We start from the raw sequence: 25476 nt of genomic DNA, 5'->3' as shown, positions 1-25476 counted from the left end.
CTAAGCTGTCTTTCCAGAAGTAATTCCATTGGGGTGACTTTTAAAAGATACATTTTCTTTCTCATCTCACTTTCATTGCTGAAAACAACCAAGAGATAACAGGGGGAAAATAGTCCCCCAAAACCAACAAGAACATTTCTGCTTCTCCCTCCACACACCCCCCTTCAAATATAAGTATATATATATCATTGTGTGCAGAAAAGAGAAAGTTCCTGGAGAAGAAGAAATAAAGTTTTATTGCTATGTAAGTACAAGAATCCAGTCTGTATTCTCAAAGAAATATCTTTATGAAATGTCTTCTAGCTGGATCTTTTAAGTTTAATCTTTTAAATCTTCTTCTTTTCAAAGATTGTTCTTCACTTTAGTGCTGGATTTACTATTAATAATGCTGGATTTAAATTTTATCATAAAGTAAAAAGGTATCTTAAAAAGAGGTCTGGTCTTTAGGTCTGTGTCTGTCTAGAATATGTTGGAGCTAATCCAGATTCTTACTCTTGGGAATATTCAAGAAACATATTCTACCCTATGAATGTCTGTGGACTAAGAAAGGTATTTTCACAGAAAAGAAGCACACTTAATTCTGATTTTCTTTAGGGTCGCATTCCAACAAATAATCTTACATGCAATGAAGCCTCACATGCTTCTTTCTGCAAATGCAGGCCACACAGTACTGAACTGTTTTTCAGCCCACTTTAATAAACCTTAGGTGCTCCTATTACCAATATCCCAAACCATGTAAAAGACACAAAAACTGTGATGTTGTTATGTAGTTGTAGAGATGGAAGCCTCCCTTACTAATAATGAAATACCATATATGGAAGAAGCTGGCATTGCAAGATTTCTGGTACCTGTGGTTTTTTGTTTTCAAAAGTAAGAAAAGACATAATTTCCTTTCATTCTTTTACTTAACTCAGTTTCTTTTTAGCCTCTACAGCACAAGCAGCCTGTACCTGATAGGAAAATTTCTCTCTGGAATTCAGGCCAATGAATTAAGCACAGCTGATGGGAGAGGTTGCCCCAGCTTCTCTGTTACTGTCATTTTTCAAGGTAATAAGTAAAAATGCATGCAAACATTTTTTTTTCCAGTTTGTGGTTCACAGTCTGTACAGAGAAAATGCTAGTCATACTGATTTCCTTCTAATGGGGAAGTGATGCATTAGTGATCTATTAACATGCAAGGGCCAGCAGGGTTAAGCTGTTCAAACACTGTCATTGATTTCTCTCCTTGCACCATATGCTTACTTCTTCTACTTCTTCTTACTCAACTGGTGCTGAGTAGCACTTTGTAGCAGATAAGCTGTAAAAGTTTGTTCCTCTGAGGATCTTTCAGAGCCTCTGCTGTTGGAACAGTAATTATGAGGAGGTGAAGTATTTGACTAATCAGCAGCAGGAGTCCGTAGGGGTCCAAAGCTGAATGACAAATGCCAATATTGACTTTAGGTTTATTGAATCAACAGGCCAATATGGTGAAACTGATCTATCATCTTGTCACCAATTCCCCCTTGCAGTCTCTGAAGCCTGCCAATTAAAAGAAAAGGAAAAAAAAAAAAGAAAGAAAATAGTAATCACTATACATCACTCAGCAGTGACTGCAAGCACATGATAAGTAGCAATTTAACTTTCCCTCTGTTGAGCATCTGATGTCTTTTGTTTTAATTTGTATGTTTTTCAAGGCATCTATGGATTCCAATATAAAATTAGAGAGAAAAATAACATGACATGCATGTGCATAGTTTGAATTTGAAGGAACATTCATTAAAAATAGCTAAACTTCAAAGCCCTGAGACCATCACGAGAAAGTGGCCCTTTAAACTCTTGCTCATACTTTCTACTTTAAACTCCACCCTCCCACTGGGTTTATTCTCCAGGTCTGAAGGGTAGGCATTAGAACATGAATGTTTGCAGGAAGATTCTAAATTCAGTTCTGCAAATGATGTCTGCTTTCCTATTCAAAAGCTATTAGATGACCTTAACAGAAAGCATAAAATGAACCAGCAGCATGTGACACCTATGATTTTCACAACTAAGCACATCCTCCATACCACATCAAGGCTTAGAGGAAGAAAAATTTAAACCAAAGCGAAAAGTCAAATATTTGTAAAGGGAATATGAGGATTTGGTAGTGATACCTTGCAACCAGAAGGGGGTGAAAACTGGGCAAAACCTCCTGATGAGACCTACTTGTACAGCTGGTGGGAGTCTGCCAGTAAAGACTCAGTCTGACTCCCTCTCTTCTCTGGTTTATTTTTGTTTTGTTTGATTTATTACTCTAAATTATTCTGTATTATCTCACATTTATTTTACTAAATTTGTTTGTGCTCAGTGGGGTTCTTTTCCTTCCCCCTTTTCTTCCAGGGAGAGGGAAGGGTGCAGCATGATTAGCTCTTCAATCTGTGACTAGAGCATACCCTTAAATTCCCACAGACCAGGTAAAGTACTGTGCGCAAACAGAAGGATAGAAATCCACCCAATAGCTGTCTCCAGGCTGTATAGACATGTATGAATCAGAAGTTAGAAATATTTCAGAATTTTCTAAAACTCTTCTTGAAAGACTGAACATTAATATTGTGTCCCTACTACAGTTATGAGGCTCTGTGGATTTCAAATCCAAATCTAGATAAAAGATTTCATATATTTTAAGACAATTTTATATATTCATTTATAGGTTTAACACTATGGACAAACATAAATGTATGAACACGACCTACACAAAGTATAAGAAAATAGGTGATATCATTTTACCTTCTTTCTCAATTCCTCTCTTCATCCTTATTTTTTCTCTTACTTGAAGAATGGCTGCTATCTGTTTTGCCTAATCCCTGTGTCTTGCTGCTTTAATACATGAATACACTACTTTCTGTTTGCTTCTTGGGTAGGTAATTGTAAACATTTTTGATGCAAAGAAATGAAGAGGCTAATTTAGCAATTAGCAGTGAAATGAGCTGCGACTTGCCCTCAAGAGACAGGGTATAGAATTTTACCAACCATGTGTGAAAGGACAGGAGCTAGCAGTGTGTTTTTAAAGATTTTTTTTCTTTTTCCCAATTTTCAATAACAATGTGTGGAACACTGTCCTGCTAATCGAGCCTTTGTCCTTCATGGCAGTGAATAATGATTCCTCACACCTATGAACCGCCCCTAACCTGTTGAGTTTTGTCAAGCTTCAAAGCTGGGGACAATATAAGATAGCACAGGTCTACACCACAGATGACAAAATTTATGGTGGGAATGGCAGGCCCACTAAAATTTTGGTGACTTCAAATGTCCACCCATTGCTCTGTATGAGTCTTGCTTAATTCTTACACAGGTGGCCCAGCCCAGATCACCTTGCAGCTGTCTCCTGCCCTGCGCCATCATAGTGGTAGGTCTGCACCGCCTGGACTCCAGTCCTGTCCTGCTTTCAACTGCATGCCCATCACTCAGAACAACCATACAGCAGTGTGTGATTGGCACTGCCTAGGCTGAAAATGGAAGATGGGGAGGGTGCACTGCAGAACCAACTCGAGTTATGGCAAATAACTGCATGCCTTTTGATATATTGGCTGAAGACAGTCCTGTGATCAGAAAAAAATTTGCCTCCATGCTTTCTGTTGTGATAAAGAAATTTGAGAATATGTTTGATAGCTGTTGAAAAAAAAATCACTTTTTTTTTTTTTTATAATTGTGATTCTGTTTTTAGTTGAAATAAAAAAAATTGCCTGCAAATTTTTAAATGGAACAAATACAATCAGATACCCAACAATTGTATCATGTCTCTTTAGCAGACTTTCGTAAGAGAAAAATATTCCTCAGCACACAATAATGCCATATTATGTCTGACAAACTGAGATTCTTATAAAGAGAGACACTGCTTGCTGCCAACAAAGGTTCAGGTTGAGAAAATCTCACCCTGATGTTTCTCTGACAGCTGAAGTTACCCTCCAGCCTGACACAGGGAGTGTGTGTCCAAGTCCACAGGCACAGAAGCTCAAGGTTATGTGTTAAGATTAACCTCAGCCACCTTCAGCCTACCTAGTAGAAGACAATGGAAGACAGTGGCTGAAGGTGGATTTGTATTTTTCTACCTACACTCTTTACAACAGGGACAAACAGGGCAAGGCATTTAGTGCAGCTTTCCAGGGCTCATTAGCCCCTGATTCTTCCTGCAGAGCAGCGAGTTGTGCTCCTCTGTCCTGCCCTTGTAGCAGCTTCCAGGTTCCACAGTCACGTTAAGAATTGTGTAGCTTTAATAATTTAAAATAAATATGTAATACTATGCTCTGTTTTTCAACTGAAGACCAATTGGTGTCTGAGAAGTCTCATTAAAGAAAAGTAAAAAAAAATCTTTTTATTTTCAGTTCCACTGGAGTATTTAAAGAATAAATTTAAATTCTATGATATCCAAATTTTGAATAGATAGATAAATAAATGATAGATAGATAGATAGATAGATAGATAGATAGATAGATAGATAGATAAATTGCAGAGGGAATTGTACTCTCAAAGACTCTGTAGCCATTTGAAAAAGACTGGGGTTTTTTTGCATCGAATTCTGCACTCCTCACACTCCTCACCTCCCTGGTGAACCTCAATAAAATGCATTGGGTTCATCTCTTCCCTGAAAAAGCTGGAAAAAACTGGAAACATCAAAAATATTTGACTTTACCATAAACGAACTCGTTAACAAGAAATTTTATGTTAAAAATTGCACTACATGTCTTTCTTCTGAAAAGACAAATAGAATTAAAACAAATTTGACCCTTCTTAGGCTAAGACAGGAACGTCTACCCTGTGGATGTGCACATTATGAAATCAGTTCCAGGTTAAGGTGAACAGGTCTTGTACTTAACTAGAAAAACCAAACCAAACCAACAACAGCAAACAGAAACCAAAAAAACCAAAAAAAACCCCACCAAAACAACAAAGAGGTACTAAAAAATTACTTGATGTTCAAATCTGCATCAACATCATTTCAGCTACTAAAAGAGAGAGGGACGTTGCATCAGAGGATGGCATGGAAGAAGAGCACATTCAAAATTGATAAGGATTTTCCTTGTCTGGGAAAAGAAGAAAATGAAATCACATAGGAGAGTCTCTTTTTGACATATTTTTATTTCATTTTCAAGACAGTATTGGATAAAAATGCCCTAACACTTTGGTGCTTGTCCAATATATTTAAAGAATTCTCATCATTAATAAACAAGGCTGAGAAATTTAGTGTTAAAATTGACCTGGTGCTTCGAAAGCAACATTTTATTATAGCTAAACAGGTCCACACTATTCTGATTTCAAACCATTTCATGGTTCTTCTGGAGCTTCTTTCATTGTTCAATTTTAAAATATGTATCTAAGAGTAACTAGAATAGATCCCAGGGCTCCAATTTTACTGTAGCTTGACAAATGAATTGTCATGTAGAGTAATAGCAAGGAGTTTAAAAGTATTAACATTTGGAAGGAAAACTTGAACTCTAACAGATATTTTAACCAGATACAGAAAAACCTAACTGATTTGGAATATGGAGTTACTATAAAACAAATTGCATGTGATAGTGGAGATATTATAAGTAACTCCTACTGTACTGACAATTAATTTTAATGCGAGCGAGCTGTAACCAGAACATTCCTCCTATAAGCTGTAAACACTGCCTGGCAGTATAATCTGAATGGAAGTAGATCAATTTCTCAGCACATTTTACTTTTGTGTATATGTATGTTTTTTTATTTTTTATTTTTTATTTTTTACCAATCTTGTGCTGATTTTCAACCACTGATAAAATAGGGGCCTTGGTGAGATTCAAAATTACATATCCATTTAAAAAAATAAAATATAAGCTAAAATGTAAACTACAGCAAAAACAGATTTCTAAAGAGCAGGACATATTGCTCACTGCATGACTGATTCACATTATTTGTTGGGAACAAACGATTTTCCTTCTTGTTTTAGTATGAAGGAAGGTATTGCTAAAGGAAGCTGACTAATTGCATGAAGACAGCTCTATGAAGAGTGAAAACTGAACTCAAAGTAGAAGTGTTATTGGATCTGTATTTTGTATATGTCTTTGAATACATGCAGACGTGATAAAAAGCAAAATCCACATCAAGAATTTCCTGAGATGCTGTTAAACCACCATGCAGCAGTATATTCCTCCTGGCACCTGGGTTAATTCATAAAAAATATACTCCTCTGGAAGTAACAGACCTCATTGTACTCTATTGTACTCTGCCTTTTTTTTTTTTTTTTTTTTTTTTTTTCTTTCATGGCACTGCCAGATTTTGTTATATTCAATTGCACTGACATAAATTCAGAGGCATTTTCTCAAGTGACAACATTCCATCAAGTTTATAGTGCAGTAACTGGGATCAGAATGTAAACTCTCTGTTTATTTTCTCTTGCTAAGGAAGAATGAGGAAATAAATGCAAAGGAACCAGTGGAATATATGAACAATTTTCTAGAACTGCCATACAGCACCAAGGACCAGCCTATGCTTAATTCCAGTGCTGACCAGTACACAGAAGACTGTTTAGCAAATGTAGAACAAACTATTCTCAGAGAAAACACGTTACTCTGTCTCATTAAATACAGGCTGATGTCTGATTTCCAATCCTTATTAGTGTTGACATGTTTTCACTGGAAATTTTATTTGATTTGATTTTCGATTCTGTATGCTAGAGTTCTTGTTCCACAGCCTGAAAAGATATGAAAAAAGGTATCAGGTGTTTCAAAGCTGCTGGGAGATGGAGAAAACCTATATCTCTGTGAAAATGACAATGCTTGCATCTCTCTAGGTCTTATTTCCTCCATCATTTTAATGTGCATATGACTTGATTGCATGCTCGCAAAAGAAATATGCTTTGGCATACATGAGTCTTTTTACTGAACTGTTCGTGATGGCCTTACATCTCCTGCTCTTACACTTACACATAGTCCCAGTTTGTGAGTCTGATTGAACCTATCAAAAATAAAAGTGCAGATATGCTGCAAATGGAACTGTCCTCCCTGTGACATAAACATATCCAGAGTAATTCATAGCGTGCTTATCAGAATGTGAAATGCCACTGAAATAGCTTGAGTTCTATGCTACTGCCTGCTGTTTAAAGTTTTTGGTAAACTACCTTTACAGGTAATGATTCAAACTTCAATCTGATTGCTGCTCCTACAGCAACTACTCTGCTACTAGTTTTTCATTTTTGCTCAATGCACATTGGAGGAGATGAACAGGGAATCTGTTTTTAATACAGAGTTTTCAGTGCAAGATGAAGGAATGTAAGGTATTCTGCCTTTTTTTTCTTAGCTAGAAGAGGACTCCCCAAAAGATTTCAGAATAACATTGGAAAAAATTGTCTGACATGTACATTAGCTGCATCAGAGTAACCTACAATAATTCAATAAACAATGAATTTCAAAGGGAATACAGTAAGAGACTTTTAAATATAAATTTTACTGGTAGAATTATGTGTGACACCAGCTCAAGATTCTGCTGCTGTTAAAGAATGCCAACAAGTCAGAGTGGGTATTGATTTCTACACCTGCAGTATTGGACACAGGGAACTTCCAGCCTGTGACATCCACCCTTTTCTTGGAACACCTCCAGGGATGGTGACCCAACCACCTCCCTGGGTAGTCTGTTCTAACACATTACCACTCTTTCAGGGACAAAATCTTTACTAATATCTGAATACTAATATCTGAACCTCCCCTGGCACAACTCAAAGGCGCTACCTCTTTTCCTATCACTGTTATCTGTGAGAAGAGTCCAGCTACCACCTCAGCACAACCTCCTTTCAGGTAGTAGTAGAGTAATAACGTCTCCCCTGAACCTCCTCTTCTTCAGATTAAACAATCCCAGATCCATCAGCCACTCTTCTTAAGAACCCACACCTGTTTTGTTGTTCTTCTCTTGACAATCTCTGGTTCCTCAATGCCTTTGTCATAATAAGTGGCCCCAAACTAAACACAGTTCTCGATATGTAGCTCCACCGCAGCTAAATATAGGGGGACAAATATCATTCTGCTTCTGCTGGCAACACTATTTCTCATACAAGCCAGAATTCAGCATTCTAGCCACTATAGCGCAGTCCTGTAGATGCAAGGGGTTGTTGTACACAAAATGTACCCAGCACTAGGTCTTGTTAAAGATCACACCATTGGCCTCAGCTCATCAATCCAGCCTGTACAGATATAGGGCCCTCCTACACCTAGGCAGATCGACACTAATAACTACTAGAACTAATAACAAAAAGGCTAGTTGGCAGGTTTATCTTTCTGTGATGTGATGCTTGTTGATTCATCTTTGTAACAGCTGTATTCAGAGCTGTTTTAGCTTCAGCAGTCAAATGCCACAGTGATAACAACTCTGGGTCCCCTTCCAATAATTTAAAGAGGGGATGGAGGTCCTCTGTAGAGGCTCCTGTGGTCTTACCCAATTTATGGTGCCTGACAGTTTCTGTAATTCATTCAAAGTATTAATCTTTGTTCCTATTGTCAGGGTCTGTAGCTGGACGTTCTGTTGTAAAATCTTCCATCCCAAGTATAACCAGGAGGGTGTCTTCTGAATTTCATCTTCAGCAATTTTTAGTCTGGCTGCGGCTGGTGCCTGTATAATACAAGATACTATCAAATTCACCTCTGGCTCTGTTGGCGCTGCTACCAAAATATCGTCCATATAATGTGTATATAAGCATTGTTATTCTCTTGGCAGATTGGCAATAGGATATTGGCAATAAACTGCTGACATATCGTAGGACTATTTTTCATACCTTGTGGCAACTCTGTCCAATGATAACGATGATGCAGTTCGGCAGCATTAATGGTAGGGATGGGAAAGGCAAAGTTCCTGCTCAAGGGAAACATCATAAGTAAGTTGAGGTACTTTTGTATTTGATCTGATAAATAAATAAACTGTGTTCCATAAAGATTTTTAAATCTCTCTTGAATTCAGATTGATTTATTTTGTTTTTTTAATGGTAAAATTTGCCCTTTAAAAGTCATTATCGTAATGGTACAATGACTATTCCTTCAGAAATGTCAATGAATGTATATTTAATAATTTATTTTCATCACTGCATTCAATATTATTGAAAATATTAATGTTTATGTAAACAGTGAACCTTTATAATAAATTTCATCTTCCTTACAGTCTTTAAGGATTGATATGTAGTATCTCTGCTAAAGAACACTGCTTTTCCCCTCAGATTATCTTGATTTACATACTGTGGTTGTAATTCTTAGTAAGTTGACACAGTATCTGTGTATCTCATACTCCTGCAAAAGCTCACTATGAGAAGTAAAATGTTGGAATGTATAGTACTGAAATTATGATTTCCTAATCAAGAAACGCAACATTTTTCATGGTAATGCATTGTGTCACTGCAAATAAGAAGCCTGACACACTGGTATGAACAGTGCATATTCTTCATGCTATTCCAAAGCATCAAAAGTCATTTGCATTGACACAATCCAGATGTGTATAAATAAAAGGTAACAAATTTTGAGGAATAGTGAAAGCTTCGGTAGCAATTTTTATTTTTTCCAGAAAAACCAGACTACATTTGAATTAGGTGTGACTCAAACTACAAATTTCATTTAAGTGATTTCCAATAAAACCATAAAGTGAAACAAACACCCCCACCTAGCTTACTGAAGATGTATTGAGCTCAATAATTGGTACCAAGATCTGGCATGAATAGTTCTAACTCACGTCCTTCAACATGGACACAGTTAACTTCTTCAGAAGTAATGGCTACCCAACAATTCATCTGTGAAGTATGGACTGCCTCATACACCAGCAAATCAATGTTATTATTTATATCTATAGGCACATATACTTTTGATTGACAAAATGTAACCCTGGAGAAAGATTTATTCTCTCATTCAGAGTGGTGAGTGTCTCCTATTTCTCTTCCAGTTCTCAGCTTTGTTGAGATCTTCCTTTATCAGACAGAAGGCTTACATATATATGTACTCTGCCTTCAACAGGCTAAACAGTTGTACCATAACTAGCAATAAAGGACAGGAGTGACCACAATTAGAAGGTGTTTATACTATTTCCAGGCATTGTATTTCTACACATCAAAGGTGCAGGACAGAGTGAATTCAAAGGAAAATATACCACAACAGAAAATAGTGTAGAGGCAGAAAAAGACTTCCCTTGAAATTTAATTTGGCCACAGAAACCGGTGGGTTAGTGTCTTGCTGAGTCACTTCTATGTTTCGGGAGTCTAAACTCTATTAATGGCAAAGACAATTAATAGTTTCAAATTCTTGGTCTTGCACATTACAGAAATTTACCATATATGATCATAAGAACTATTTCTATTTTATAGATGGGAGTCTCAGAGATATTGCAGTACTTTCAATCATCTCATTTAGAAGGTGATATTGCTGTGGGCAGTTACTAAGGTATTTTTAATATTATAAATAACCTGAACTATAATTTAGCTAGAAACTCTTAAGAAACAATGTTTTGTTAAAGCTAGGAAACAATACATTTTAGACTTTATGTTACGAATTACACATAAATTTGCACAATTTTTTGTCAGTGTTATGAAAGCACTGCTAAGAAACTTGAACAATCCTGCTATAGGATCATTTTTTGCGTCCTACTCATGATTGCTTTTACTAATGAAACTGTGTAATTCCATCCAAGTTGCTATAATAGCATTCTAATGATATTACAGAAAGAAATTTTTGAATTTTGAATTTCCAGATTTCTAAAAAAGTGGAAGATTGTTCTGATTAAGGAATTCAAAAAAAAAAAAAAAAAAAAAAAAAAAAAGTAGAAAGTAGATAACTCTTTTATCTATATAAAAATTATCAAAATTTAAATGCAAATAAAAATCTTCCACCTACACTGTCAATGAGGAATTAATGGAATGTATTGCCCAAACTAATTACATATGTGATAAGACAAGAATTTAAAAGGAAGAATATTAAAACATACTTATGGTCTCCAATTCTTTGAGAAATTAAGATGTCTTGGACCATAACCATATATGTATTTCTGAAGCACATCAAACAATAGAATTTTTATTTATATTTAAAATATATATTTAGTAATAAGTCACTAGCTATAACGTTATTCGCTCGTTTTTAATATCCTACCTAATTAATCAAATTGCTATATGCAGCACAACACTATAAATGCCCATGACATTCAATCTTGTAGATTAAATGGATTCCTGAAGTTATTAAATAGTGAAAGTCCTTTTTAATTGTAATGAAGCCAAGAAAGCTCATTACAAAACTACAGACTGGTTAATTATTTTCTCTTCCTCAAGTGCTCCTTTACATTGTGGATCACTACATAATTTTCACGTGTCTAAACATATGACTGATTATCTCATTATAAGTGAAAAATACAGCTATGTTCTTTCTCTCTGCAAGATTTTGCACTATCAAATGTTCAGGATTTACTCAAGTGTCATGAAGTACATCGGCTTTATCTGTGGAAACACGGAAACTGGACAGTTTCATGTATCTAGGCTGGGTTGTTCTGTATTACCCTCCTTTCATTCAAAGGTTATGAAGAAGGCATGGGGAAAAAACAAAGCAGATCCAAAGAGAGAACTTCTGATAAATTCAAAGAGGGTAACGAAAAGACAATGTTTGAATTATTTGTGCAGATCTGAGATGCATTTTGTCTATTAGGAAAGTATTTAAATGACTCCAAAGAGGTAAAATTACTTTTTGCACAGACACAGAAAAGCTTTATGAGCACTGTTTGCGGTGCATGATTAAATATAAGAATAATTAATATCGCTCTATAAACATGTAGAGGAAGATGGCACAGAGCACTGACACCTGTGTTGCCTACCATATTTTGACAGGCAAGATAAAACGTAGAATAATTAATTTACTTCTATCCAGTCCATTTCCAGACAATACTTTTGCTAAAGATACACTGGATGGATAAGTGAAACATAAAATATTCCTCAGTTATATAAAAATATATATTTTGCAGCATGAAGCAGAAAAAGTAAGGGTCAACCTCAAAGACCAGCCATGTCAGTGTGCTCTGAAACACTGTGAGTGCCTGAGCACAGCTAACTATTGTCATCTACTGCATAGAAGTATTGTAAGGTATTACTGTATGGTTTCATTACTGCTTGATTTTAAATGACAATATTAAACTTTCCCACCGAACCCAGTGCCCTAGAAAAGAAATTGAATAAAATCATCTCTTTACTCTGTTCTCTCATAAAAGATTATTTCCTTCTCCAATATCTCAATGTCACCACAAGTCAGTGTAGATTAATGAAGCAAAGGGAGACAAAAAAAAAAAAAAGCCTGTTGTGGGAAATATTTATATTCTGGCTTTCTAGAGATGTACTGATTAAAATGCATGGCACTCTATAACCTTCAGACTTCCTTTATTTAAACAGTAGTTCTTCAGGGGAGAAAAAGAGGAAAAATTGCAAATTAAATCATGGATAAGCATGGTCATGCTGGTGGAGACAAGTTCAACATGGATGATTTATCTACTTAGACAAATGAAATCAGTGTCTGTCGATCCTTCTGAAATGTTCTTTGAAAAGAAAGAAAAAATTTTCTTGCATTGGTTTAATTTTACCGCCCCCAAAATAAAATTAATGCTGATAGTATATTAAAGATGAGTCGTTATTAGTTCTGTCCAATCACCTACCTGTTTAGAGGGACTGGGTGATGTCAAAGCAAATGGTGGTAGAACTGCCACTAATAGATGGCAAAAATGACTTTCTGGAATGACAGGAGTATACCTGAATATGTAGGATTCAATTCAAAATATAAGGTTTTGTAGCCACAGACCAATAAGACTGCTTGAGAAAATGCCTGACTAAGCAGAATATTTTGGAAATTGAAATTTTGTGTTGAATTTTAAAATTAGCATCAACACTGTAGACTTTTTTTGAATTAATTCTAAAATGTAGTCAAGAAGCAAGATAGATTATGGGAACTTTGAATATAATAACAAGTAGTTCAGCACAACAGGAACAGGTTAAATGCACATGTCTGGTATATCATGAAGAGAAAATGGCTTTTATCACCAGTGCCTTTGGGTGGATATAATTAGAACCCAAGAATAGTCCCACCTTTTTCTGCTTCCATGGGTCAAGATATAGAACTTCTATAGAGTAAATAAGGAAATGACATAGTGGGAATTGAATGTAATTTGCAAGCACAAGTGCAATGACTGAAATCCTGGTTGCAAGGGATTTAAAGTTCATGGAGATCTAAGTCCTGCTGTAAATCGTGTTGCCAACCAGGGTCTTATCCAACCTGCCTCTGAATGCTTTCAGAGATGGAGAATCCACAGGTTGCATGAGTGCCAGATGTGAAGACAGACAACAGGAAATTCTGGTTCTATGCACAATAGAAAGTATTGATGTGTTAGGATTTTAGACTTCTGGGAGCTCTGTTGTAATTAGTTGTTTCGGGGATTTTTATTTTATTTTATTTTATTTTATTTTATTTTATTTTATTTTATTTTATTTTATTTTATTTTATTTTATTTTATTTTTCTTTCTCAATTTATCACAAAAAAATGGTTGTGAAATATTGTAGAGTTAGTAAACATGTCCCCACATGAAAACTACAGCAAACATACAAACATTAGCTACATTTATGCTTTTGAGTTCTGGGGCAATCTGCAATAAGCAAGGATCATCAGTCACTATTTCTGTTCATGGGTAATACCCATGCTCCTCAGAAGCAAGTAATTTTGAGCTAAATCAAAGCAAAACTGATACCAACGCAGGTTTCAGAACAATTAAGTTAGAGAAATAAATATCAGCAAGAAAGAAAATGCAGTACTTAGCTGTTCCCTTAATTCATTTAGTATGCTAATAAAAAAGAAAATATTAAAAGATTCAGTGACGAATATCTCATCCTGTGCAATATCACTGAAGGGCTTGCCCTTCAATTATCTAATTAGTGTCAGAAGGATATTGTTGATGATAATCATTATATTTGGCACGTGCTGTATATAGCATCTTTTGTATAACCATGTCAAAGATATCACAAATGTCACTTAATTGCTATTCTCATCAGTTCTCTCACACAGTAATCTTAATATTTTATTCATAGAATCATAGAATTATAGATTGCCTTGGGTTGGAATGCATCAAAAAGATAATCCAGTACCTACCCCCTGCCATGAACAGGGTTGCCACCCACAAGATCAGGCTGTCCAAGATCCCCTCCAATCTGACTTTGAATGCCTCTGGGAATGGGGCATCCACAGCTTCTCTGGGTAGCCTGTGCCAGTGCCTCACTTAATATCTAATCTCAATTTCCCTTCACTTGTTTTAAAACCATTCCCCCTTGTCCTGGCATTATCAGACCATGTTAAGTTGTTCTCCACCTTGTCTACAATCTCCCATTGTGTACTAAAAGGCCACACTGAGGTCACCACATAGTATTCACTTCTCCAGGCTGAACAAACCCAGTTCCTTCAGCCTGTCGTTACAGGAGAAGTGCTCCGGCCCTCTGATCATCCTTTCAGCCCTTAATTAGCTTCACATGGGCCCACATTTCAAACCAGGTCCCTTCAGATGGTGTCATTTCCTTCCATAGTGTCAGCTGCACCCCTCAGCTTACTATCATCAGCAAACTTGCTAAGGCTGCATGCAATTCCACTATCCAGGTCACTGATAAATAAGTTAAAGAGTAGCAGACTGAAGATGGACCCCTGGGGGATAGCACTCATCACTGGCCTCTGCTTGGACACAGAACTATTGACCAGAACCCACTGGCTGAGACAATCCAAACCACCATATCAAAGGCCTTGCAGAAGTCCAGATAGATTACAGGAGCTGAACCCCCCTTTGTCTGCTGATGCTGTCAGTCCATCAAAGAAGGCCACCAGATTGATCAGGCACAATCTACCCTTCTCGAAGCCACACTGGCTGCCCCAGGTCACCTGCTCATTCCTCATGTGCTTTAACTCAGCTTCCAAGAGATCTTCTTCTAAGATCTTCTGATCTTAGAAAGGAATCCTTAAAGTGCTTCCAGCTCTTTTGCTCCATTGTCCTCAAGGACAGGTTCCTAGAGGATCCCATCCAATAATTCCTAGGACAGCCCAATGATCACTCTCCTGAAGGTAAGAGCCCTGTCCTTGTTTTTTTTGCCAGACCCGTCCTCTTCAAGATCACAAACTCTGCCAAGGCATGATCACTACATACCAGAATGTCTGCAGTCTGCTCCCCTTTGCTGGTAAGCTCCAGGTCCAGAAATGCACCTCCAGGGGTTCATTTGCCTAATTACTGGACCAGAAAGTTATCCTGAATGCAATTCAGGAATCTTCAGGATTATTTGCAGCCTGCTATTGCTTTCCCAGCAGACATCCAGTTTAGTGAAAGCTTTCATCAAGATGAAAGCTTGCATGCATGACACTTCCTGCAGTTGAAGCAAGAAGGTCTTTTCCACAGGCTCCCCCTGGTCAAGTGGCCTGTAGTACACCTCTACCATTAGATGTCCTCTACTAGTCTAACCCTTAATTTTTAACCATAAACCCTCAACCTGCTTATGCCTGTTTCTCAGAGGCAGCTTTTTGCACTATACCCATTTCCTGACATAGGGCAATTCCTCTGACCCTATTTCCTTGCATATATTATAAAAAGCTTTTAGCCCTCAATCATAGCAGTCCATATTTTGTCTCACCACATTTCTGTGATAGTAATTACATCATAGTTTTCTAATTGCATTGTGGTTTACAGTGCCTCCTGCTTATTTCCCATGCTTTGTGCATTGGGACATCAACTACACTAAGGGCAACATTACCTTCTTAAGGGAGCCTTCTCTAATTCCTTTGAGACAAATCTGAGTTTTTCCCCTGCTGCTTCCTAAAGTGGCACTGTTCCCCAGATCTTCTCTGTCATATCAAACTCAATCAAATCTAGTTTAAGGCTCTGGAAATCAGTCCAGCCAGCTTGCTGCCCAGAACACTCTTTCCCTATCTGGTCAGTTGCATCTCATCCAACATCAACATGCCTGGTCTCTCCAAAGATTTTTATCAACACAATGCTACATGGTATGGGACCTCACTTAGGCCAGTTTGGATCAGATTTACTCCCTCCCAGCTCTTTGCACCCTCCCACCGGCAGGATAGCATGAGAAGCTGAAATGTCCTTGGCATATTTTAAGCCCTGCTCTGCAGCACCTAAAACACTGGTTGTGTTATCAACACATATACCAGCCACTGTGAGAAAAGTTCACTCCATCTCAGCCAAAATCATTACAGCCTATTCTATCCACATCACTGACAATAAACCCCTGCACCATTGTTTGCCTAAACCACTGACCACCTGTTAAAACTCATCTACAAAATGATAGCTTTCCAGACTACTTCATACAGAGAGGAAAAAAAAAGGGGGGTGGGGAAATATAATAATATTCATTTTAGAAATTTTTACACTCAGGTTGATACAGTTTACGCTTAAAAGAAAACTGTATTCACTCCAAAAGGAATATTTTTATGTTATTTTAAAATCTGAGTTGTTCATTGTCTGTGTAGGTGGAATAGCAGCAATTAAGGCAAGAACAAAAAACCCAGCACAGTAAATGGGCAAGAAATTATATATCAGACAGACTAACTTTTGAGCAAACAGCTCTAACCTTGTAACTTTTCAACAGAACTACATACCAAGAAGACACATGTTTTAACACACGAGTGATTTGGCAGAAAGATTTACAGCATCTTCTGCATGCTGTCATTTATGAATGTGGCTTCAGATTCTTCTCTACAGTCTTTTTTTTCTGTCACAGACATACTATATAACTATGTAAGATGCAGATGATCCCTCTTCTCCTGTACTTTGCCCAGAGCAGACCTCTTCAATGCCAGCCAAGAACGTAGAACAGAGAAGTCATAAAACTGTAGAACAACCAAACAAGCTGGAAGGAACCCAGAAGGAGTCATCAAGATCAACTCCAGACCCAACCAACCAAAATCAAACCCTGTGTCTGTGAGCTCAAAGCATACCTTTGAGCTCTGGCAGCTGAGGTTATGCCCACTGCCCAGGGAAGCTGTCCCATGCCCATCACTGTTGCAGAAAGGAACCAGGTTGAGACTCGAACTTGTGGGTACTCCAGGGTTGATTTTATTAACAAGCTCAGTGCTCAGGTGAAAAATGCATACAGAGCTTGGGTCACTCCTAGTGAATGACCATCAAGCTTTAAAGACGTTCTATATTTATATGATTAGGTAAACATTACATCATTTATGTTATTCATTTCTCGTGATTAATCAATATATCTTCAGTCCTTCTTTCCCACTGTGTTTCGTCCTAGGCCCAGGCTTCATGCTTCACGTATTACTCTTCTTTTGAACTTGTCCAAAAATTCATTATCTTCTTTCATCCGAGCCATCCGAGCTAGACCAGTCCATTCCATCTGTCTTATGGTTAAACTATACATTTTAACTTAATAACTACTAAATAGCAATGTCAGCACTATTATTGTCTACCTCTGCTGTTTCATAACTTCACAATACTCTAACACCCCTACATGGGTCATGGTTCAGGGCTATACAGGGGATACATGAGTAGCAAATTGGTTGAGAAATTTACCATTTTCCCTAACAATCACCCTCTGATGAAGAACATTTTCACAGTGAAATCTATTTTTCTTTATTCTGCTGTGGTATCAATATTGCTGTATGCCCAAATTTGTTGCTATGCTACTGAGCAGGAATTGAACTACACACATCTATATCCAGCCATTCCCCAAGGCCAGAATAGAAACTTGACAGCAATGGACAGAACTACCAATGCACTCTGGAAATAAAATTTATCACATGACTTCCAACATGTGAATCTCTTTTGTAATCATTTTACTGCACTACAAAAGTAATATGCTCAATTACTGTGTGGTGATACAGCTGAAGTTTCATACAAATGCATTTTCCTGAAAGAAAAGTGTCATGGTTTTGTAATGTTGCTGTCAGTATTCCAGAAAAAGAAGAAAACTACATAATACAGAGGACTTGATAGCAGAAGATGGTTCCCTGACCGGGAATCGAACCCGGGCCGCGGCGGTGAGAGCGCCGAATCCTAACCACTAGACCACCAGGGATATGTAATTTTCATCTGAGAGCTGAGTATTTGGGATGTTGTTATTCCACGAAACTGGACTATGAACCTTTTAATGATCCATACTGCACATGATGTAATGATGTGGAATATTGACAGCAACATTACAAAACCATGACAAGGAAAAGAAGGGAAGGGAAGGGAAGGGAAGGGGAAGGGAAGGGAAGGGAAGGGAAGGGAAGGAAGGGAAGGGAAGGGAACGGGAAGGAAGGGAGGGAAGGGGAAGGGAAGGGAAGGGAAGGGAAGGGAAGGGAAGGGAAGGGAAGGGAAGGGGAGTTGGGATCAAGAAATAAAATTTTTAGATGTTTTAACTTCTTTTATGTTTTCTTTTGTGAATCCAAAAAGATGATTGAATAACTAAAATACGGGCACTTTCAATCTGCAGAACGGCACAAATAACCTGGAGTTTTTTCCCTCCCAGGAGTGTTTCTAAACAGCTGCTGTTATCTCAGCCATATACTCTGTAAGTTCACATCAACTAGCTATTCACATGTTTTCTTTGGCTGAAGCAGCTCAAAAAGCCTTTTGTATTCTCCTTCACGTGGTTTAATAATGCCAAACTGTTACTTAGTTATATAGACAGATGTAGAACACAATAGATCCAGCACATGAGTTAAATACCTCATTTGTGTAGTGATTATTTCATTCACTTCAAATCTATGGGATTACTCCTGATAATGTTTATATGGCTGTTAGCATAGCTTATAACAATGCCAATAAAAAGGATAAAATTTACGACATATAAGTCGTACAATTTGATGATTAATGATTCAATTGTTATGCAACCGTGTGAAAGTAGGATCAGTATAGATTGACATGTTGAGTCAAGCACTTTCTGTTCTTTGACAGCAACCTCTGCTTTCAGACAGTCAGACCTAAGTCGCCCTGCAGGGGATAGGCTGAGGCATTCCTGCAGATCTGGCAGGTTGTTTGAAATGTTCAACCCCACAACCCCACTCTGTAACTGGCAGTATCATTTTGGTTACTGTAGGAGAGGTTACCTCAATTAATTTCAGTGGTAGTGGGCAGATATGTTGTGTCATCTTAGCTGCTTGGCTGCTAATTCCTAGCTAAAGGTGATAGCATATTTAAGGCCTGCAGCTAGATCTATGACATACTTTCTCTCTTTTTTCCCAAACCATCAGTACAATGTACAATGCACATGTCCCATCTCCTGATGGCCACCCTGCTGCATATTAAAGCAGCCAATAACAACAGAATTCTACATCTGAAAATTCAGTACCTTTGCAGACCACTGGAAACACAAAATGGGCTGTTTCCATTGGTGCAGTTTCTAGGCAGTGTAAGATGCAGTCAGTAGGGAAAGAAGGCATGACAATGTCTCAGCTCTGTGCCGAGCAGACAGAATACTCTCCAAATCTCCTTACATTTTCAGCACTTTACAAAAAGTACATAAAAAGAACTAATCAAATTTACTGTGATGGTAATGTATTGATTAACACAGATACAAAAGCATTTAGAAGGTTCCGGAACACCAGTTTTCAATCAATCAACTGTAAAGTGACAGTGGCATTTTAAGTTTTTAACATTTTAACATTCTGCTTTAAAAGCATCTGGACTTATTGGCTTATCTGTGTTTTTACTAGAAAATAAATGTTCAGAGACTAGATATATCCTTTGTACTTTAAATGAGACAAATACTGACAATACAGTTTTGAATGTGTATTTATAGTAAGGAAAAACCTGTTCTCAAGGTTCTTCGCCTTTCCATATTTCCACTTCAGAATTATTTCAAGGCAGCACAGGTCTTTGTAGACTACATGGAGACAAAAGATCAATCTGACTTCAAAGAGATCTGTTGGAGAAGCACTGAGTGCCTTGTTGTATTCTGACATCAAGGAGCTCGTTGTAAGAGCTGCTGGACAGGAAGGCGTTTAAGTCTATATTTGTTGAAACACTGCTACTAACCTTATTACACAGTAGAATTTTCTTTTGCTCTATGAGTGGTTTTGGAGGTACAGACAGTGAAAGAAATAATTTCCTTTTTAACTGATGGATGCAATAATGGTTCCCAGAGTGGCTGGTAAAAAGCACATGATGAAGAAAGTCCATTCTGGAGTTCTGAGATCTGTCTTATACCTGTTGCACGTGATTTACTTTGAATGAAATCAAGCACACAAGCATGACATTGTTAAAACATCTCTAGGTCTGATAGGGTCCTAATTATTATTTTTCCAGAAGGAGTGCAAAACAGGTTTGTCAGATGAAGATGGCCAGCAGGTTGAGGGAGGTGACATCTTGCTCTGGTCTGCCCTGTTGAGGCCACATGTGGAGTACTGACTGTATTTATGGGCTTTTCATTTCATAGAAGGTGGAGAACTGCTGGAGACAGTCTAACTGAAGGCCACAAGGATTAGGGACCTGGAGTATCTCCCTTGTGGAGATGGAAAGGCTGAGAGACCTGGGGCTGTTCTGCCTTGAGAAGATAATGCTGAGAGAGGATCATCTCAACACTTAAAAATACCTGAAAGATGGGTGTAGAAAGGATGGGGCCTGGTTCTTTTTGATAATGAACAACAACAGGATAAGGAGAAATGAGGACAAATTAGATCACAAGAGCTTCCATCAAAACATGGATAAAAATGTCTTTACTGTGAGGGTGACAGAGAACTGAAGCAAGCTGAACAGAGATTGTGGAGTTTATTTCTCTGCAGATAGTCAAAACCTGCCTGGCCACTTCCCTGTGTAACCTACTGTAGAGAACCTGCTTTAGCAGAGGGGTTGGACTGGATGATCTCCAACTCCTGTGATTCTGAGATTCTGCCAAGCTCAGCAACAGTTAGATGGTCTTCAACATATTCTGGTACCTGGGGCTTTTTCTTCTCAGGCACCGGACTGTGCACATCTCCTTGTACCTCGTGATATTTTTGTCAGCTCACCTCTCCAGTCTGCCATAGCCACTCTGCACAACCATGCACCCACCTAAAGAGTCAGCCATTCCCTCCATTTTTATGCTATTTGCAAACTTGCTAAGGATAAAACCTACACTATTGTCCATGGTATTAATATGCATTTTACTCAATCAAGACAAGACGTTACTTAAGTAAGAAAGAATTTGTATTTTATTTTTGTCCTGTTTTAAAGCATAGGTAAATCATATTCAGTTCACATAGAACATTATGGAGCTCACATTTTTATACAGAAATGAGGTAAACAGAATATATTAAGTAATAAAGATGTTGTTTTCCTCAGTTGAGTGAAGCATTCCACTCTGAGATCAAGCTTATTATAATCTAACATTGAGCAGTACACCACAGTAAAAAGAAATGGTGTGTCACAGGAAGACGATTCTTAAACAAATTAAGCATCCCTGTGCTGTGATCTAACACAAATGCTGCCTGCTAGAGCAGCAATTTAGCTTGGCCCAGCTGAATTTATGGCTTATTTATTTATCAATTTGCAGTACACTCTTCTGCAAAACACTGGGCACATTTACAGATCACAGTTGTACGACTCATCAGCAGCTTGTCTTTGAGAGTAATTCCTCGGGAGTCAGAAATTAGAGTCTACAACAAAGCCCTCTAACAGAAAATATCTGTGTTTTGGGCCAAAAAATTTTTCACTAAAGACAATTTCATTCCTAGATTTGTACGTCATTATGTTTCTAAGATTCTATTAGTCCTGGAAAGGCTTACTTAGGGCAAATTTCACTGCACACTTTTAAAAGAAACCCTTTTATGCTAGTCAGGAAAGATCACTTAAAAGCTGTTAGTTCCAATAATACTGTGTTTGTTGGGTAGGTCTTTGAGCAGATAATGTTCTGAAGAGTGTCCATAATGCAACAGGCAGCTCTTTTTCATGATGACAGAAAATCAGTCTGTGTTTTCAGCCATTCAAAACACTTCAGTGCTCTTCAACCACAGAATTAAGCCAGCTGCCCTCCTAACAGCAGCTGCAATACAGCAAAGTAGTACTGACTTCCTACTATGTCAGAAAATAAGCCCCTTCCTCAGATAGGAAAGCAGGTGAAAAAGAGGATGGCTGAAGTCTGCAGCACATACTGAAGATACACAGGAATTCGTTTCTCAAGAAACATGCTACTCTTAAACTCTTAACACCAGTCATTTAATACCACTGATAGACAGAACTCAGAATTATCCTAAGAGATGGCCCCCAAAGCATACACAAATTCCAAAGTTCTATATGGCAGTATCGTTTTCTCGTTTATTAAATACTGCTATTTGGCTTTATTTCTGTGGAGCTTTTGCACAAAACTACTTCCATTCCACAGGCATAGAGGAACGCTTCCTTTTGCCTAGGGATAGCTCACTGACACAGCAGGACTCTACAAAAATTTCCTACCACACAGCCTGGCTGCTAACAATCTACTTTTTGAGCTCTTATGACTGTCACAGGATAGACACTGTTCTCATTTTCTAATTCAGATTTGCAGAGGAGGCAGAAATAGCAGATATGCACCCTCTTCCTCGTGGTAATCCCCTCTTCAGCAGCATCATACATGGATTTTCTTTTGTGCTTCAACTTCTGGTTTGCTACTTAATAATGAATAAAGCAATTGAGAGAGACTTTGAACCACTGGAGCTTCACGAGCATGTCTCTCACTGTCATTGAATTTTGCACCAATGAAAAATACTTGTGCAGTGCTGGTTCTTTTCCTGCTTAGATCAGGGGGATTATTTTCATGAGTTGGATTTTGCCCATAATGCTCATAAACAATTTGCATTGTCTGGATACTAGCAGGCCATTCAATTGGAAAAAAAAATGATCTTATGAGAACAGAGACATTTTGTACATAGATGTTACTGATGGGTAGAAGTGAACTAGGTTTAACATCTCATTGAAACAGCAGGGCTTCCCAGCAAAGTAGACTGAGACTGTAGGAAGGTCTTTTTCATTAACTCACTTTATAATCCATTTCTTCCTTAATGAAGAGGAGAAAGTACATTTATTTCAGGGAAGATCTATGCCATCAAATGTATGTTATTTGTTCTTGGCTTCCTCGTGATTGCAAAGTTGCCATTAAAGTGATTGAAATTATTTATGGCAAAGCAATTCTGCCGGCCTACCCAATAAAGTTCACCAATTAACCATTCCCAACACAAAGGTTTATTTCTGCCTACAGCTGCAAAGCAGCCAAACAATGAAAAAAGGTATAACTGAATACTTAGAAATTGAAAATGGTGAATGAATACAGTCCCGTCTTTTTGTATGTATGATTAAAGGTAAAGAAAAAAACAAATTGTTAGCAAGGATAAGATTTTCATTTAAAACAGAGTATTATACAGTTCTCACAGACTATGTTTCAGCTGAAATCATTATTAATACATTGGATAAAAGAATTGTAGCAGTACAAATTACATGGATCTAAATGTTCACTATGCCAACGTACTTTCATGAGGATAAACTACTTCAAATAGTCTTGGCAGCAGATGCATTTAGATCAACAAAATGCAGCATCCAACTATGTTCAGATCTCCAGAGAAGATATTACTTGGTCAAAACTAATTTACTGGTCAGTAAGTAAGAGGTTAAAACAAGAACTGCTTCCAATTTAATGGTTTCATGTTTTGATCTTGAGAAATGCTCTCCTTTGACTTCACCAGGGAGTACTCTGATGTTCTCACGCAAAACAAAATCTGAAGCAAGAGAGACAAAAAAAGTATCTAATATTAATTAGACATAAATTATTCCTAATCTACACACAGTACTTAATCCCCAGTTCACAGAAATGCAAATTGCACTTCACTTATTTTTAAAAATAAGTTAACAAGCTGTTTGTCAGCATCAGACAGGAGCCCAAGATCAGTATAAAATATAGAACAAGCACTCCAAGCTCATTCCAAAGAACACAGTGATTGAAGGTTTACTCTGAACTGCACAGAAATGCAAAATGGAAAACCGTAGAAATAAAGATGTTTAGTTGTGCATCTGTTCATCTGTTGAAGTTTGGAAAAAAAAGTTTCACTGAAAAAAATACTTCTATTGAATTTCATCCTTAGGTTTCATTATAAGCAGAAAACACATTCTTCTCATTGATTTACAGTGATCCAGAAGGAATAAGGAAAATAGCTAAGGCGCTAAAGAAATTTCAAGACTTTTTCACTATTTTATTTCTTCTTTTTTTTTTTTTCTTCCTGGGGTTATTCAAAGGACATCACTGAGAGCTTAGAAACTTTAACAGAAATGTAAGTAATGAAAATATTTAAGAGCTGCAGTGATAACACGTATTTTAAACGAGCTACTAAAGACATCCTCTGCTTCTGGACTTAACTACCACCTTGTGACACTGAAAATAAAGATTGCCTATAATGAATTATTCCTCCACAGGGTAAAAGCATGCTAGAGTAATCCATTAACTGATCTGATCCACTCTGTCAATTTGAACATTAGTACTAAGAAGATTAGAAAACAAAAGAGTTTGCTTCTTGTGGTAGAGTGAGAGTTACCACCACAACACTGAAAGCCAAAGTGTTTGGTAGATTGTTAACTTGCATCTTCAGTAAAACACCTGTGGCCTAAGACAGGAAAGGGATTTAAGGTCTCAGGCTAAAACAAACTTCACATATTTGGAAACAGGGCTCTATGGCAGGGAACAGGCTTGTGATGCAGCAGTGATGGCAGTTTTGGTTTTGTTTTTCAGAGATAGATCAGCAGACTGCATCATGAGTGTATTATCTGCCTCTAGAAAGACACAAAGAGAAAGTTAGAGGCAAAAATTAAAGGTTTCATAGGCAGTAAATATTGAAAGAAATAATAAAGCATCTATAAATTCATAAATATAACTAACAGGAAACAATTCATAAAGAATCTTCAGCAGCAGACTATTTAACTTATTCCTATGACAAGGCAACAGACCTTGTGGATAAAGATATGCCTGAATTTGTCATGTACCTCAGCTTTATGACATTTATAAGATTCTTCCAAGCAAGCTAGGGAAATGTAGACTGTATGAAACTACTGTAAACCATATTTTTTCGGAACTGCATACAGTCATTAACAGGGGTCCAACACAGTGCTGCAAGGTTGCAGTGCTCCATACTGCTGCAGTGAAAATTGTAGAATAAGTGAAAAATAATTTTGTCAGGATGGAGGGAAATCACACACACTGGAAAACAAAGCTGTGTTCAGAAATCAGAGAAACAATCTGAAAAATACTACTTACAGCATCAATGAATCACAGAATGGCCTGGCTTGGAAGGGACCTCAAGGATCATGAAGCTTCAACCCCTCCACCACAGGCAGGGCCACCAGCCTCCACATTTAATACCAGACCAGGCTGCCCAGGGTTCCATCCAACCTGGCGAAGTTGGGGAAGTGTTAGAAAAGAATAATATGTCTGGATGAAGGGTGGCAAATGAAGGCATAGAGAGATAGATGTGTAGAAAAAGGTCTGGCAGATAACAATTTCATAAAACAACTGCTCTGGTCTATTTTTATGGTGCTAAAAC

The 25476-nt window shown here is 37.5% G+C and overlaps 2 long non-coding RNA genes and 1 other non-coding gene across 3 annotated transcripts; all 3 read right to left on the bottom strand.

The window, feature by feature from the left end:
• Positions 1 to 6198: 6198 nt before the first annotated feature.
• LOC116652514 lies at positions 6199 to 10641 on the bottom strand. Its single transcript, XR_004305615.1, has 2 exons — positions 8738 to 10641; positions 6199 to 8574 (listed from the first exon to the last, which is right to left on the bottom strand). It is a non-coding gene; the product is annotated as an uncharacterized LOC116652514 (long non-coding RNA).
• Positions 10642 to 17957: 7316 nt separating this feature from the next.
• On the bottom strand, positions 17958 to 18029 carry TRNAE-CUC. Its single transcript has one exon. It is a non-coding gene; the product is annotated as a tRNA-Glu (tRNA).
• Positions 18030 to 20659: 2630 nt separating this feature from the next.
• Positions 20660 to 25237, bottom strand: LOC107306607. The gene is made up of 2 exons (XR_001552197.2): positions 25191 to 25237; positions 20660 to 23664 (listed from the first exon to the last, which is right to left on the bottom strand). It is a non-coding gene; the product is annotated as an uncharacterized LOC107306607 (long non-coding RNA).
• Positions 25238 to 25476: the final 239 nt, after the last annotated feature.

The sequence above is a fragment of the Coturnix japonica genome, chromosome Z (assembly GCF_001577835.2).
Source record: "Coturnix japonica isolate 7356 chromosome Z, Coturnix japonica 2.1, whole genome shotgun sequence".
Lineage (NCBI taxonomy): Eukaryota > Metazoa > Chordata > Aves > Galliformes > Phasianidae > Coturnix > Coturnix japonica.
This window is presented reverse-complemented; position numbering and strand designations above follow the sequence as displayed.